This window comes from Arachis ipaensis, chromosome B9 (genome assembly GCF_059453495.1).
Source record: "Arachis ipaensis isolate K30076 ecotype BB chromosome B9, ASM5945349v1, whole genome shotgun sequence".
Lineage (NCBI taxonomy): Eukaryota > Viridiplantae > Streptophyta > Magnoliopsida > Fabales > Fabaceae > Arachis > Arachis ipaensis.
Genome location: NC_142444.1, coordinates 110,391,817 through 110,408,461, shown reverse-complemented (window position 1 = coordinate 110,408,461; position 16,645 = coordinate 110,391,817). Strand labels below are relative to the sequence as shown.

The following is a 16,645-nucleotide window of genomic DNA, read 5'->3' as shown; positions in this document are numbered from 1 at the left end:
AGAACAATCAAAGAAGAATAAAAGAAAAATAGCAAGAAAAGAGGCTGGGCACCAAGGGTTTGAGTCTTGAGGGATGTGTCTGTGGTGTTCCTGTACCAAGGATCTGCTTGGATTACTAAGCTCTCAGAGGTGCTTTATCACCTGGTAACTTGGGTTAACTAACCCGGGATTATCAGCTGAAAGTCCGCTATCAAGAGCAATCTTTGCTACAGAACATTTAGTAACCCAAAGAGGTGCTGGACACCAAGACCTCAAGGAAAGAAAATAAACAAACCATGTGCCTGTGGTGTGTATGTATGGGGGAGAGACTTGAGGAAGTAAGTCCTTAGGGGTGCTTCAACACCTAGCACCTTGAACCAACTGGTTCGGGAGTGTTGGCTGAAAGCTTATTCTAAAGAGTTGCCCCCTTACAGAGCACTTAGCCTAAGAACACAAATAAGCCCTGAAATGACAACAAAAGGATCAATGAATAAAAGTCTCATGGGATGCAATCAAGTGAGTATTCTAGAACATGATAAAGGTCTGAAAGCCAGTGAAGGAATGAACCTAAGTTGCTATGCATGAAACCACCATAAAACCAGGAACATGACTTCCACAAGAATGACTCATTTCTCTTGGCATTCCATTAATCATTCTCTTGTTCCAGTACTTGCTTAGGGACAAGCAAGCTTTAAGTTTGGTATTGTGATGCCAGGGGATTTTGGTCAGTTTCACTGACCTTTTCTTTACTATTTTTAAGGTAGTTTCATGCATTTTCTTAGAAAATAAGCTAGTTTTGGGTAGATATTCACTTACATCTTGATTCAAGCATACATTGTGCACTTTACATGATTTCATGAGAATTTTGCATGAATTATATGACAAATTGGATGATGCATGACTCATGACTTGGACTAGAATTTTGATGTACTTTGTTGCTTGATTTCAGGACAAAGGAAGCAAAGAAGAACCACGTTAGCAGTCACGTTAGTCCCACTAACGTGACCTCTAACGTGGAATGGGTGCTAACTTGCAAAGTTAATGAGAAAGGTAATCGCCAATAATGCCCTTGAAGCCAACATAAGCCCACGTTAAGAGTCACGTTAACTAAGTTAACGTGAACTCTAACGTGGAAGAAGACAACAAGGCCAACGTTAGTGACACTCTCCTTTGTCACTAACGTTGGACCAAGCTCATAATTGGCCACGTTAGTTGCCACGTTAACTTAGTTAACGTGGACTCTAACGTTAAGAAGCAAAAGAGAAGCCAACGTTAGTGACATTCACCTTTGTCACAAACGTTGGCCAAGCCTCCATAAGCCACGTTAACTCCCACGTTAACTTAGTTAACGTGGAAGCTAATGTGGAGAGAGCAATTGATAGCCAACGTTAGTGACACTTACCTTTGTCACTAACGTTGGGGTGAACCACCAAGAGCCACCATGAGCAACGTTAACTCCCACGTTAACTTAGTTAACGTGGAAGCTAACGTGGATAAAGAGATGATGAGCCAATGTTAGTGATACTCACCTTTGTCACTAACGTTGGGGATGGCTAGCATTACTACGTTAGAAGCCATGTTAACCTAGTTAACGTGGACTCTAACGTGGGAAAGGGGCATATTGGAACGTTAGTGACAAAGGTAAGTGTCACTAACGTTCTCGAAGAATTGGCACTGCTACGTTAGAAGCCACGTTAACCTAGTTAACATGGACTCTAACGTAGGGACAAGGGAGGACTCTCCACGTTATTGGGAAAGGTAAGTCCCAATAACGTGTGCGAAGGACCAAGAGGCAACGTTAGTGGTCACGTTAGTGCCACTAACGTTGAAGTCAACGTGATCATATTTGGGTTAGGAACGTTAGTGAAAAAGGTGATTGTCACTAACGTTCTCGAACCCACACTTTCACTTAACGTTGACACCACTAACGTCCTGAGTCAAAGTCCCTGCCTACTTTACCTTTTCTCTCTGCAAGCAAAGCTAAGCCCAATGAAAAGGATAACTGCTTCAAACTCAAGATTCAGAAGCCCATACCCAAGACTTGAAGAGCCAACTAAAAGATGAAAAGAGTAGTATATATAGGAGTAGCTTTGAATTAGTTAGAGAGTTGGAAACTTTAGGGAGCCTTTGGCATAGAACTACTCTCTATATTTTACTTTCTCTGCACTTCTAGTTTTACTTTCATCATGTATTCTCCATCTTGGTTTTCATTTTCCAAAGCTATGAACAACTAAACCCCTTTCATTGGGTTAGGGAGCTCTGTTGTAATTTCATGGATCAATACTAGTTTTCATTCTCCTTCTTCTATCTTTTCTCTTGATTTTACTAGAAAGCTTTCGATCTTCATCCAATTGGGTAGTTATCTTGGAAAAGAAGTTATTCATACTTGGATCTCTTCTGAACCTTGAAAGAGGAATGAAGAGATCATGCTAAAAATGTATTCTCATGCTGGACCAAATTGGATTTGGATGGATATGTGACTATAATCCTACCAACACTTGATTTGGAAAATGCATGTGGTATAATCAGTGACCATACTTCATCTCTTCTCATGAGCAATTGACCAAGGAATTGACTATTGATCAAGATTTGATAGATTGAATTACCAAGAAATTGGAATTCGATCACTTAAGATTGCCAAGGAGATCAATGAATGCATTGATTGAGGAAGAGATGAAAATGAACTTGATCCGGAGAATGCAACATCTCCTGAGCCCAATGAACCCCCCATTTCTGATCTTACCCATTCTCTTTAATTTCTGCCATTTAATTTTATGAGCAATTACCCCATTCCCGTTTAAGATTCTGCAATTTACTTTCCGCCATTTACATTCAGCTCTGTATTTCTAGCATTTACTGTTTATGCTATTTACTCTCCCGCCATTTAATTTTCTGCAAATCTCAAATCAAATTCTGGTTCGCTCAACTAGAACATTCCTCTAATTAAAGTTGCTTGATCAATCAATCTCTGTGGGATTCGACCTCACTCTATTGTGAGTTTTTACTTGACGACAAATTTGGTACACTTGCCGAAGAAAATTTGTTGAGAGACAAGTTTTGTGCGTATCATTACCACACCAAACTTAAAAGTTTTGCTCGTCCTTGAGCAAAAGAAGAAAGAAAGTGGTAGAGGAAGAAGAAAATGGAGGAGATGGAGGGAGAAGGTGTATTCGGCTAAGGGGGAGAAGTGGTGGTTGTAATGTGTGAAAATGGAGTAGTGTTGGGGGGTTTATGGGGAAGAGTGGAGGGATGTGAGTGGTTAAGAGGTGATGGGGAAGAGTGATTGAGGTGATTGGTGAAGGGTATTTGGGGAAGAGGGTTATGAAAAGGGGAGAAGAGGAGAGAAGAAGAGGTGAGGTAGGTGAGGATCCTGTGGGGTCAAGGACTTAACATCCCTACTCCAATTAGGCGTGCAAAACGCCCTTTGTATGCAATACTGGCGTTTAACGCCAGACTACTGCCTGTTTTTGGCATTAAACACCCAAATGTAGCCTGTTTCTGGCGTTTAATGCCACTTTCATGCTCTATTCTGGCGTTAAACGCCAGTCTGGTGCTTGTTTCTGGCGTTTAACGCCAGCTTGATGCTTCTTTCTGGCGTTAAACGCCAGTTTGATGCTTCTTACTGGCGTTTAAACGCCAGTAAGCTCTTCCTCCAGGGTGAGCTATTTTTAATGCTTTTTTTCATTCTATTTTTGATTTTTCAGTAGTTTTTGTGACTCCACATGATCATCAACCTAAAAAAAACAAATAACATTGGGTTGCCTCCCAACAAGTGCTTCTTTAATGTCAATAGCTTGACAGTGAGCTCTCATGGAGCCTCACAGATGTTCAGAGCATTGTTGGAACCTCCCAACACCAAACTTAGAGTTTGGTTGTTTCCTCCCAACACCAAACTTAAAGTTTGGCTGTGAGGGCTTTGGTTGACTTTGTAGTGAGAGAAGCTTTTCATGCTTCCTCTCCATGGTTACAGAAGGAAATCCTTGAGTTTTAAACACAAGGTTGTCCTTATTCAGTTGAAGGACCAATTCCCCTCTGTCCACATCAATCACAGCTCTTGCTGTGGCTAGGAAGGGTCTTCCAAGGATGATGGATTCACCCTCTTCCTTCCCAGTGTCTAGGATTATGAAATCAGCGGGGATGTGAAGGCCTTCAACCTTTACTAGCACGTCCTCTACTAGTCCATAAGCCTATTTTCTTGAGTTGTCTGCCATCTCTAATGAGATTCTGGCAGCTTGCACCTCAAAGATCCCAAGTTTCTCCATTACAGAGAGTGACATTAAGTTTATTCCTGACCCCAGGTCACACAGAGCCTTTTCAAAGGTCAATGTGCCTATGTTACAGGGAATTAGGAATTTACCAGGATCCGGTTTCTTTTGAGGTAATTTATGCATATCCAATGCATTCAGCTCATTGGTGAGCAAGGGAGGTTCATCTTCCCAAGTCTCATTACCAAATAATTTGGCATTCAGCTTCATGATTGCACCAAGGTATTTAGCAACTTGCTCTTCAGTAATGTCTTCATCCTCTTCAGAGGATGAATACTCATCAGAGCTCATGAAGGGCAAAAGGAGGTTCAATGGAATCTCTATGGTCTCTAGATGAGCCTCAGATTCCTTTGGTTCCTCAAAGGGAAACTCCTTATTGGTCACTGAGCATCCCAGGAGGTCTTCCTCACTAGGATTCATGCCCTCCTCCTCCTCTTTGGGTTTGGCCATACCAAGCAAGGTAATGGCCTTGCACTCTCTTTTTGGATTCTCTTCTGTATTGCTTGGGAGAGTACTAGGAGGAGTTTCAATGACTCTTTTACTCAGCTGGCCCACTTGTGCCTCCAAATTTCTAATGGAGGACCTTGTTTCATTCATGAAACTTAGAGTGGCCTTAGATAGATCAGAGACTATATTTGCTAAGCTAGATGGATTCTGCTCAGAATTCTCTGTCTGTTGCTGAGTGGATGATGAAAAAGGCTTGCTATTACTAAACCTGTTTCTTCCATCATTATTAAAGCCTTGTTGAGGCTTTTGTTGATCCTTCCATGAGAAATTTGGATGATTTCTCCATAAGGGATTATAGGTATTTCCATAGGGTTCCCCCATGTAATTCACCTCTGCTATTGCAGGGTTCTCAGGATCATAAGCTTCTTCTTCAGAAGATGCCTCTTGAGTACTGTTGGATACAACTTGCAATCTATTCAGACTCTGAGAAATAATATTGACTTGCTGAGTCAATATTTTATTCTGAGCCAATATGACATTCAGAGTATCAATTTTAAGAACTCCCTTCCTCTGAGGCGTCCCATTACTCACAGGATTCCTTTCAGAAGTGTACATGAAATGGTTATTTGCAACTATGTCAATGAGTTCCTGAGCTTCTGCAGCCATTTTCTTTAGGTGAATGGATCCACCTGCAGAATGGTCCAATGACATCTTTGATAATTCAAACAGACCATCATAGAATATATCCAGGATGGTCCATTCTGAAAGCATGTCAGAAGGACACTTTTTGGTCAGTTGATTATATCTCTCCCAAGCTTCATAGAGGGATTCACCTTCTTTCTGTTTGAAGATTTGGACATCCACTCTAAGCTTGCTAAGCTTTTGAGGAGGAAAGAACTTGGCTAAGAAAGCCGTGACCAGCTTATCCCAAGAGTTCAGGCTATCCTTAGGTTGAGAGTCCAACCATATTCTAGCTTTGTCTCTTACAGCAAACGGGAAAAGCATAAGCATGTAGACCTCGGAGTCAACCCCATTGGTCTTAATAGTATCACAGATTTGTAAGAATTCAGTTAAAAACTAAAAAGGATCTTCTGATGGAAGTCCATGAAACTTGCAGTTCTGTTACATCAGAGAAACTAATTGAGGCTTTAGCTCAAAATTGTTTGCTCCAATGGCAGGGATTGAGATGCTTCTTCCATGTAAATTGGAATTTGGTACAGTAAAGTCACCAAGCATCTTCCTTGCATTGTTATTGTTTTCGGCCATGTCTCCTTCTTTTTCGAAAATTTCTGTCAGATTTTGTGCTTTAGCTTCCCTTAGCTTCCTCTTCAGTCCTTTCAGGTTCAGGATCAGCTTCAACAAGAATGTTCTTATCCTTGTTCCTGCTCATATGAAAAAAGAAGAGAACACAAAAGAAAATATAGAATCTTCTATGTCACAGTATAGAGATTCCTTATATGAGTATAAAAAGAGAAGGATGGAAGAAAGAAAAGATAAGAATTCGAACACAGAGGAGAATAGTGGGTTCGAATTTTTGAGTAGAAGAGAAGTGTTAGTAGATAAATAAATAATTAGAAGGAGATGAGAAAGGGAAGAATTTGAAAATTAAATAAAATAAAATAAAAATATTTTTGTTTTTAATTTAAAATTAAAGTTAAAATTTGAAAATTTTAAGAAGAAAAATGAAATTAAATTAAAATTTAAATCAATTAGTTAATTAAAAGGGAATTTTGAAAAAGAGGTTAGTGATTTTCGAAAATTAGAGAGAGAGAATTAGTTAGGTAGTTTTGAAAAAGATAAGAATCAAACAAGATAAGATTAAGTGAAAAAAAGATTTGAACATCAATTTTGAAAAGATAAGAAGTTAGAAAGGATTTTAAAATTGATTTTGAAAAAGATGTGATTGAAACTTATTTTGAAAAAGATTTGAAAAGGAAATTTAAAAAGATTTGATTTTTGAAATTAAAGTTGATTACTTGACTAACAAGAAACTAAAAAGATATGATTCTAGAGTTTAAAGATTGAACCTTTCTTACTAGGCAAGTAACAAACTAAAAGTTTTTGAATCAATCACATTAATTGTTAGCATTAATTTCAAAAATATGAAATAGAAATAAGAAAAAGATTTTGAAAATAAATTTTGAAAATTTCGAAATTATGAAAGAAAAATTGAAAAAGATTTGATTTTTGAAAAAGATTTGAAAAAGATAGAATTTTTAAATTGAAAATTTGATTTGACTCATAAGAAACAACTAAATTTTTAAAATGTTTTGAAAAAGTCAAGTCAAATTTTTGAAAATTTATGAGAAAATAAGGGAAAGATATTTTTTTATTTTTGAATTTTTAATGAAGAAAGAGAAAAACAACCAAAAGACTCAAAACATGAAAATTATGAATCAAAACACATGATGCATGCAAGAACACTTTGAATGTCAAGATGAACACCAAGAACACTTTGAATGTCAAGATGAACACCAAGAACTTATTTTTAAAAATTTTTAAGGAAAGAAAAACATGCAAGACACCAAACTTAGAAATTTTCAAACTTTAGACACTAACAAATTGAAAATGCATATGAGAAACAAGAAAAGATGCAAAACAAGAAAAATTAAAGATCAAACATAGAAAATCATCAAGAACAACTTGAAGATCATGAAGAACACATGCGTGAGTTTTCGAAATTTTAAAGAAAAATTAAAAGCATGCAATTGACACCAAACTTACAATTTGACACTAGACTCAAACAAGAAACATCAAATTATTTTTTTGATTTTATGATTTTATAATTTTTTTTTTGGATTTTTCGAAAATTCTTTTGAAAAGGAAAACAAGGATTTCAAAATTTTTAATAGGAATTCTAGGAATCTTGCAATGTTAGTCTAAAGCTCCGGTCCAGGAATTAAACATGCCTTACTAGCCAGCCAAGCTTTCAGTGAAAGCTCCGGTCCAAAACACTAGACATGGTCAATGCCCAGCCAAGCTTCAGCATACATAGTTCAAGCATGTGAAGAAGAAGCCTCAGTCCAAAAGAATTTAGACATGGCTTTACAGCCAGCCAGGCTTCAACATATCTCATGAAATTCTAGAATTCCTTTTTAAAAATTCTGAAGCCATAGAATAATTCATTTATGTATAAATTTTTTTTTGAAAATTTTTCGAAAATAAAAATAATAAAAACAAAAACTTAAAAATAAAATAAAATTACCTAATCTGAGCAACAAAATGAACCGTCAGTTGTCCAAACTCGAACAATCCCCGGCAACGGCGCCAAAAACTTGGTATGCAAAATCGTTATCGTTCATTCCTTGGTAACGGCGCTAAAAACTTAATACGCACATTCATAATCTTAATTCTTTGTCACAACTTTGCACAACTAACCAGCAAGTGCACTGGGTCGTCCAAGTAATAAACCTTACGTGAGTAAGGGTCGATTCCACAGAGATTGTCGGCTTGAAGCAAGCTATGGTCACCTTGTAAGTCTCAGTCAGGCGGATTCAAATGGTTATAGAGTTTTAATAATTAAAATATAATTAAAACATAAAATAAAGATAGAGATACTTATGTAATTCATTGGTGAGAATTTCAGATAAGTGTATGGAGATGCTTTTGTTCCTTCTGAACCTCTACTTTCCTACTGCTTTCATCCAATCCTTCATACTCCTTCCCATGGCAAGTTTTATGTAGGGCATCACCGTTGTCAATGGCTACTTCCTGTCCTCTCAGTGAAATATGCGCTGTCACCGCACGGCTAATCATCTGTCAGTTCTAGATCATACTGGAATAGGATTCAGTAATCCTTTTGCGTCTGTCACTACGCCCAGCACTCGCGAGTTTGAAGCTCTTCATAGCCATCCCTTCCCAGATCCTACTCGGAATACCACAGACAAGGTTTAGACTGTCCGGATCTCAAGAATGGCCGCCAATAATTCTATCCTATACCACGAAGACTCTGATCTCACGATCAGAAGGCTAAGAGATATGCATTCAAGCTTGCTTTCATGTAGAACGGAAGTGTTTGTCAGGCACGTGTTCATAAGTGAGAATAATGATGAGTGTCGCATAATCATCACATTCATCATGTTCTTGTGTGCGAATGAATATCTTAGAGAAGAAATAGGCTTGAATTGAATAGAAAAACAATAGTACTTTGCATTAATTCATGAGGAACAGCAGAGTTCCACACCTTAATCTATGGTGTGTAGAAACTCTACCGTTGAAAATGCATAAGTGATGAAGGTCCAGGCATGGCCGAATGGCCAGCCTCCATAAAGGTCTAAGATAGCATAAGATTGATCAAAGATTGTCTAGTACAATAGTAAAAGGTCCTATTTATACTAAACTAGTTACTAGGGTTTACAGAGATAAGTAAATGATGCAGAAATCCACTTCCGGGGCCCACTTGGTGTGTGCTTAGGCTGAGCATTGAAGCTTTCATGTGTAGAGGTCTTCCTTGGAGTTAAATGCCAGTTTGTAACCTGTTTCTGGCGTTTAACTCTGCTTTGCAACCTGTTTTTGGCGTTTAACTCCAGAATAGGGCAGAAAGCTGGCGTTGAACGCCAGTTTGCGTCATCTAAACTCGGGAAAAGTATGGACTATTATATATTGCTGGAAAGCCTTGGATGTCCACTTTCCAACGCAATTAAGAGCGTGCCATTTGGACTCTTGTAGCTCCAGAAAAGCCACTTTGAATGCAGGGAGGTCAGAATCCAACAGCATCTGCAGTCCTTCTTCAGCCTCTGAATCTGATTTTTGCTCAAGTCCCTCAATTTCAGCCAGAAAATACCTGAAATCACAGAAAAACACACAAACTCATAGTAAAGTCCAGAAATGTGAATTTTATTTAAAAACTAATAAAAATATACTAAAAACTAACTAAATCATACCAAAAACTATGTAAAAACACTGCCAAAAAGCGTATAAACTATCCGCTCATTATAGCTACAACATGCAAGTGAGAAAATAGTAGAAGCAAAGAGCATATCAATAGTGCGAAAATTGCAACAATGGGGGGAAGAGCGTGGGTAATGCAAGATATTATAAGTGCATATCAATGCAAATGGAATGCAAGTATCATAAAAGAATAGCATTGACTTATGAATAATAATACCCAATCAGAATAAAACAAGTCATGAAGCACCAGAATAATTCAAGAAAAGATGCAACAATTGAATAAGAAAATTTAACACCAATGGAAAAATAAAAAAAAACATGCACAAAATTAAAATGCAATGAATGAAAATATGCAAATGTAATGAGGAAAAAAATGAGAAGAAAGAGGAAGGAGATGAAAGTAGGAAAGGAGGAGGAAAGAATAAGAAATGAGAGAGAAAAGGGTAAGAATTTAGAAATGGGGCGCGACGCGTACGCGTGCATCACGCGAACGCGTGGGAGGTCTGAAAGCGAAATGATGCGCACGCGTCAGAGACGCGTACGCGTGGAATGATTTTATGCCTCTAGCACAGTTCCATCATGAGAGCGGCACAACTCTCGGGTTAGCACCCTTATTACGCCGATTTCCCTATCCACGCGTGCGCGTGCTTGATGCGTACGCGTGGATTTCCAAAGTTGCAAGTGACGCGCACGCGTGGCTCGATTTGTGCGTAGAGCACACCAGCCACACGATTCCATCACAACTTTTTGTTCGTTGGATGGATAGCAAAATTAGGAATCGACGCCCACGCGTGGCCTACGCGCACGCGTGGGTTGCCCCTTTTTTTATGTAGTATGCAGAATGCAAAATGCAGATGCCAATGCAGACATTATGAATGAACACTAAGAAAAATAGAATAAAATAAAACTAAGAATAAAATAAAATAAAATAAAACTAAGATTGAAAAAGAACGATCATAACATGGTAGGTTGTCTCCCACCTAGCACTTTTAGTTAAAGTCCTTAAGTTGGACATTTGTTGAGCTCCCTGTCATGGTGGCTTATGCTTGAACTCATCCAAGAATTTCCACCAATGTTTGTAATTCCAATGGCCTCCGGGATCCCAAACCAGGCACAAAGAGCCTTCGAGCAAGTTAAAGCAAGTGACAAGGCCCCAAGAGTGTTTATTGCTAGACTGAATTCCGGGGTCCCAAACCTTGCTTTTGCACCCGTCTTCTTGTTGATCATCTTTGTTCCAACCGGGTGGTAAGCAGTCCAAATTCTCACTGAGACATCCAAACAGCTTCCTAGACCCATTCAATTGAGAATTGTACCAATCTTTGTACTTCAATTTGGGGCATGCAACCATATTGAACCTTGCATGATAATTCCTACCACTAACCATCTCCCGCTTGCTCTTATAGCCACAAAGAGCTCTAAGTTGCCCATCCGTCTCAAGCAAAGCATATTCAAGTGGGCTAATTAAGCTTAGAGAGGAAAGATTTACCCACTTGAATAAAGGAATGGATGGTGATGGTTTTGGGGGAGAGGTCTCCAACAACTTTGGCAAGGTGATTTCCAGCTCCATTCTCTTGAGTTCTTCCTTGACAACTTCCACCTCTTTGCAAGCTTCTTCAATTTCAACCTCTTTCTCCTAGTAGCTTTCTTCCAATTTAAGCTCTTCTTCATTGCTTACCACGGGCATGGGAGGTTGTGCCTCTTCTTCTTTAATCTCCATGTCAAGTCCAATAGGAGAGGATTCAAATGTAGATAAGAATTCATCAATGATCGAATCCATCTCTTGATCATCCCCTTCAAAGTCTTTAACCATTATATGCCTTGGAGGTTGTACACCCTCCTCAACATCAAATTCAAACTCCTTAGAAGGAGGTTTTGTGACTTCAGGTTCCCATGGAGGTTCTGCATCTCCTAAATCTTCAACCACTTCCTCTTCTTTAGTAATTTTGGCTTTCTCTCTAGTACAAAATCAGACTCCCCCTTGATGTCTTCCTTTATATGATAACTCCTTTCAACTACTCTTTCATCTTCAAGGGTCTCTCCTGCTGCTACCTTTAGGGCCTCCTCTAGCTTCTTATGAAGTATGGATTTGCGAAGATGATTCCTTCTTTCTTGTTCCATATTAATAGCATAATTGGGATCATCTTGCTCTTGGATTGATGGATGTGGGTGCTCTTCCTTGGAGGGTGGTGATGGGATGGAAAAATCATTATGTGGTTGAAAAGGAAGTGAACTAGAGCTTGAGAGTTGAATATTAGAGGTAGAGGGTTGGTTCATGCGGGATATAAGATTTTGGAGTGTAGAGGTGAGACCAATGATGTTAGAGATGAGTGTGTTGTTATCCAATGGAGGTTGGGGTGGATACGAGGGTTCATTTATTGGGAGAGAGTGCTCATTATACGGAGGTGGTTCTTCTTGATAAGGATATGGAGATGGTGCATATTGAGGTGGTGGTTCTGGGTGTGGTTCATATGGTGGTTGGTGTGGTGGATAAGGATTAGGGTCATATGGAGGTGTTTGGTGGTAAGGGGCTTGTTGGTATGGTGGTCCAAAGGTATGTTGGGGAGGTGGTTCATAAGCATATGGTGGGGCTTAGCTTGTTGGTAACTGCAAGGGGGTCCACCATATTCATCATCATGGTACGCTCCCTGGAATGGCTCTTGACCAAAGTAATTTGGTGGAGGTTGGTTGTCACGAAGAGGTCCACTATAACTATTGTCTTGGTATGCATCACAGAATGGTTGTTGGTGATAGTGCATTGGAGGGGGTTGTTGCCAAGAAGGTTGATCAAATCCTTGTGGCTCCTCCCATCTTTGATTCTTCCAACCTTGATGCCTATTTTCATTATAGTTTCCATTCCTTACAACAACATTGGAACCAAACTTGAAGCCAGAGGGGTGAGAATTCATAGTAGTCAGGGAAATAAAAATTAATAAAAATTAAAGAAAATAAACTCTTAAAACTAGAAACACTAACAAAGAAATGAAAAAGCAAAAATAAAAAAACAAAAAATAAAAACAAATAAACAAGAAAAAAGCAAATATTTACAATAACCAATAATAAGGCACACGTTTGTAATTTCCCGGCAATGGCGCCATTTTGACGATTAAATTCTTTAATAGCAAGAATCTAATCGTCAGAGGTAACATTGGTCACACACGTCCCTTTGAGTGTAGCTCCCAATCATGCGATATGATGCGTCTTGAGTGCTGACAGTTGAAACCTATATCCCAGTCAAGTGCTGAGAGATTATGCTTATCTGCTGGGACATGAGCTTTTTTTAGCCAAAATGATGTCCAGCGTGTCCACCTCCATGACTCCTCTCTTTTGAGTAGTCGCAGTGTTCACAGGATTCCTCTCAGAAGTGTACATGTACTGATTATTGGCAACCATCTCAATAAGCTCATCTGCCTCTTCAGGCATCTTCTTTATGTGTAGAGAACCACCTGTAGAGTGATCCAAAGACATCTTGGCTATCTCAAAGAGGCCATCATAAATGATCTACAACTTGGTCCACTATGAGACCATGTCTGAGGGGCATCTCCTGATCATCTGCTTGTATCTCTCTCATGCCTCATAGAAGGACTATCCATCTTTCTATCTGAAGGTCTAGACATCCACTCTAAGCTTACTCAGCTTCTGGGGTAGAAAGAACTTAGAAATTCAGTGATCACCTTGTCCCATGTGTCCAGGCTCTCCTTGTACAGAGAATCAAGCCACAGCTTTGCTCTGTCCCTTACAGCAAAAGGAAAGAACATGAGCTTGTAAACTTCAGGGTTCACTCTATTCATCTTGACTGTGTTACAAATCTACAGAAAGTTAGATATGAATTTGTTGGGGTCCTCCTGTGGAAGTCCCTGAAACTGACAGTTCTACTGCATCAGAATGACCAGTTGAGGTTTAAGCTTGAAATTATTGGCCCCAATGGCAGGTACAAATATACTGCGCCCATAGAAGTCAGTTGTGGGTGTAGTGTATGGTCCAAGCACCTTCCTAGCTTGCTCTTCAGCGTTCAGATTTTCTCCATTAGCTGCCATGGTGGGCTCTTCAACTTCCTTCTCAAAAGTTTCCTTGAGATTTTCTCCGGCTTTGTAAGTTTTGGCTTGTTGCAAATGCTGCCTCAAGGTTCTTTCAGGTTCAGAATCAAACTCGAGAAGCAGTTCTTTGTCCCTGTTCCTTCTCATAAACAAGAAATAAGGAAAAAGTGGGAGTCTTTATGTCAGAGTATAGAGAACTCCCTGTGAGATATCTTATGTAAAAAGAGAAAATTAAAACAAAACACAGTGAGTAATTAACATGAAAAATTTGAAAATAAGAATGCAAGATTTAACCTAAAAATTTTCGAAAATTAGAAAGAAAAAGATTTTTAAAAAAAATTTTGAAATTTCTAAAGGAAGGGGAAACACTAAAAGACCCCAAACTTAAAATTAGAAATTAAAGAAAAATAAATAAGCTAAAAAGAAAATCAAAAATTAAGAAAAGTAAACAAAATAGAAGTCAAAAATTAAAAAGAAAATAATTAAACAAAGACTAATAAAAATACCTAATCTAAGTAACAAGACAACTATTAGTTGTTAATCACGAACAATCCCCGACAACGATGCCAAAAACTTGGTGCCCGAAATTAGAACTCGCACAACTTAACCGGCAAGTGCACCGAGTCATCCAAGTAATACCTCAGGTGAGTGAGGGTCAATCCGACGAGGATTTTCGGACTGAGCAAGCAATGGTCGTCCTATTGTAATTAGTCAGGCAAACAGTAAAAAAAGTTGTGTTGTTGTAACACATAAAACAAATACCAAGAAAATAAAGAAAGCAATTAAAGGTATGGTGTAAAAAAATAATGAGAAATCGATTAAGGTTTTAGAGATGTTTACTTTTTCCGGATTAAAATGTCTTACTAACTATTTTAACAATGAATGATTCATTCTATAGCAAACCATAAGTGATTAAACCCTAATTTTTTAGCGATTTAATCTCCTTTAATCCTCATCAAATGCCACTCTCGTGGTCACTCAATTCCGATTAAAGGGTTAAGTTCATAAAACTAGTTTAACGCCACAAAAATCCTAATTACCCAAAGCTAACAGGATTTTATGTCATATATCCCAATTAGTTCATTCAATTAACCTAATAATAAATGCTACACATAAAAGATATTATTTGTAAATAGAAATTACAAAAAGAAAATAAATAAAATTAATAAGTGCTAAATCCACTTGGAGGCCCAAAGAGGTGTGAATCGGGCTGCTGCTAGCGTTCAACTTCAAGAATGGGCATGAAACGCCAAGGGGAGGAGCATGCATATCTCGTTTGTGCCCCCCTGCTGGTGCCAAATGCCAGATCGGCATTCAACTCCCAAGGAGGGTGCTGCCAGCATTTTTCTTTCTTGCTCCAGGCTTCTCCAAACTGCTCCAAATTTCACTTAAAATCATAAAAACATAAGCAAAAATCAAAGTAGCATCCAAAAATTATTTTTGCACTAAAATCAAGTAAAAGTAAATAAAAGGTTTGTTTGGGCGCCATTCTCAAAAAAGATCTTTTTTTAAGTGATCTTTTTTTAAAAGATCTTTTACAAAAGTAAAAGTGATTTTATGTTTTGAAACTTTAGTTAAAAGTACTTATTTAAAAGATGTTATTGTTTGGATACAAAAATACAAAAGTACTTTTATAATAATAATATTACTTAAAAGGACATTCAATCATAAAAGAGTTTATTAATAATAATAAAAGAAAATTAATTATTTATACTAATTTATTTGATCCGATAATTGATCTCTTATATTGTCTCTTATTTTTTCCCATTCATTAATTTCAAAATTTGTTGATCCATTTCTTCCAGTAGTACCGTCATCTTCATTGGCTTGTAATGAAACAATATCTTCAAACTTTTGCAAAATACTTATGTCATCAGAATCCATCATTCTTATAAAATTATGAAGGATGAAACATGCAACAATGATATAATGCTGGGTTTCAAATTTGGCTCTTAATGACATATTTTGTAGTATCTTACATCTTGCTTTGCATACTCCAAAATTGCGTTCAATTACTGTCCTTAAACTTGAATGACAATAGTTGAACTTTTCATTGTTTGATCTAAAATTTGGTGCTAGTCTAAGTTGTGAAATATGATACCTTGTATGACGATAAGGTCCTAAGAATCCCTTAAAAGTTAGATAACCAGCATCAACTAAGTAATATTTACCTGAAATACATTAAAAAAATACAAAAATCAAGCCACATATTATCATGAAAATGAATGTAACCTCAAAATAAACTTAGATGACATAACTAACCTTCTGGTAGATGTGGAAAATTTAGCTTTTTTGTTCGAAGAGCCTCCATAAATATTCTTGTATCATGTGCAGAACCTTCCCAACCAGCCCATATAAATGTAAAACACATATTAAAATCACACACAGCCATTACATTTGTTGTAGTATTTCTTTTTCTACCAATAAACCCCACTTGCTCATCTTGGTGAACATGAATGGCTATATGCGTGCCATCTATAGCTCCAATACAATCTTTAAAATATGGCTAATATCTATCATTATCCATAATATATTTAGGTGTTCTCCAAAACAAGGATCAACAGGTCTAATAATATTTTTTACCAATTTCTTCACACATGATAGAACATGATGAAATTAACGAAATATAGTTTCACCTGAATGCTGAAATCGCTCCTCCAACATTCTATAAGAAGCTCCTTGCCCAAGCATGTATAAAAATATTGCTACCATCTCTTCTCTACTAATACCTCGTGTGGATTTCAAGCCATAATTGAGAACCAAATCATTGCATAAACGGTTAAACACTGATCTTCTCATTCTAAATTGTTCAAAAATTGCATTTCATTCCCTTCCTTTAATTCTAATAGCCATTGATATCCTAATAGTTTTGAAGTCATTTTCTCTTGTTTGAGGATATATCGCAAGAAATATTTGTCAACTCCACAAATAGCTAATATAGCAGCTGATTCGTAATCTTTTTCATGTTCCTCATATTCAGTATCATTATCTGTTTTATAATCACTCATCCTATATAATTTAAATTAACAT

At 37.6% G+C, this 16,645-nt stretch overlaps 1 non-coding gene and 1 pseudogene across 1 annotated transcript; one reads left to right on the top strand and one right to left on the bottom strand.

Moving 5' to 3' along the window:
- The first annotated feature begins 5,456 nt into the window (after positions 1–5,456).
- Positions 5,457–5,564, top strand: LOC148545897 (small nucleolar RNA R71). Its single transcript, XR_015901197.1, has one exon. It is a non-coding gene; the product is annotated as a small nucleolar RNA R71 (small nucleolar RNA).
- Positions 5,565–12,833: 7,269 nt separating this feature from the next.
- Positions 12,834–16,414, bottom strand: LOC148545896 (uncharacterized; annotated as a pseudogene).
- Between the last annotated feature and the right edge of the window lie 231 nt (positions 16,415–16,645).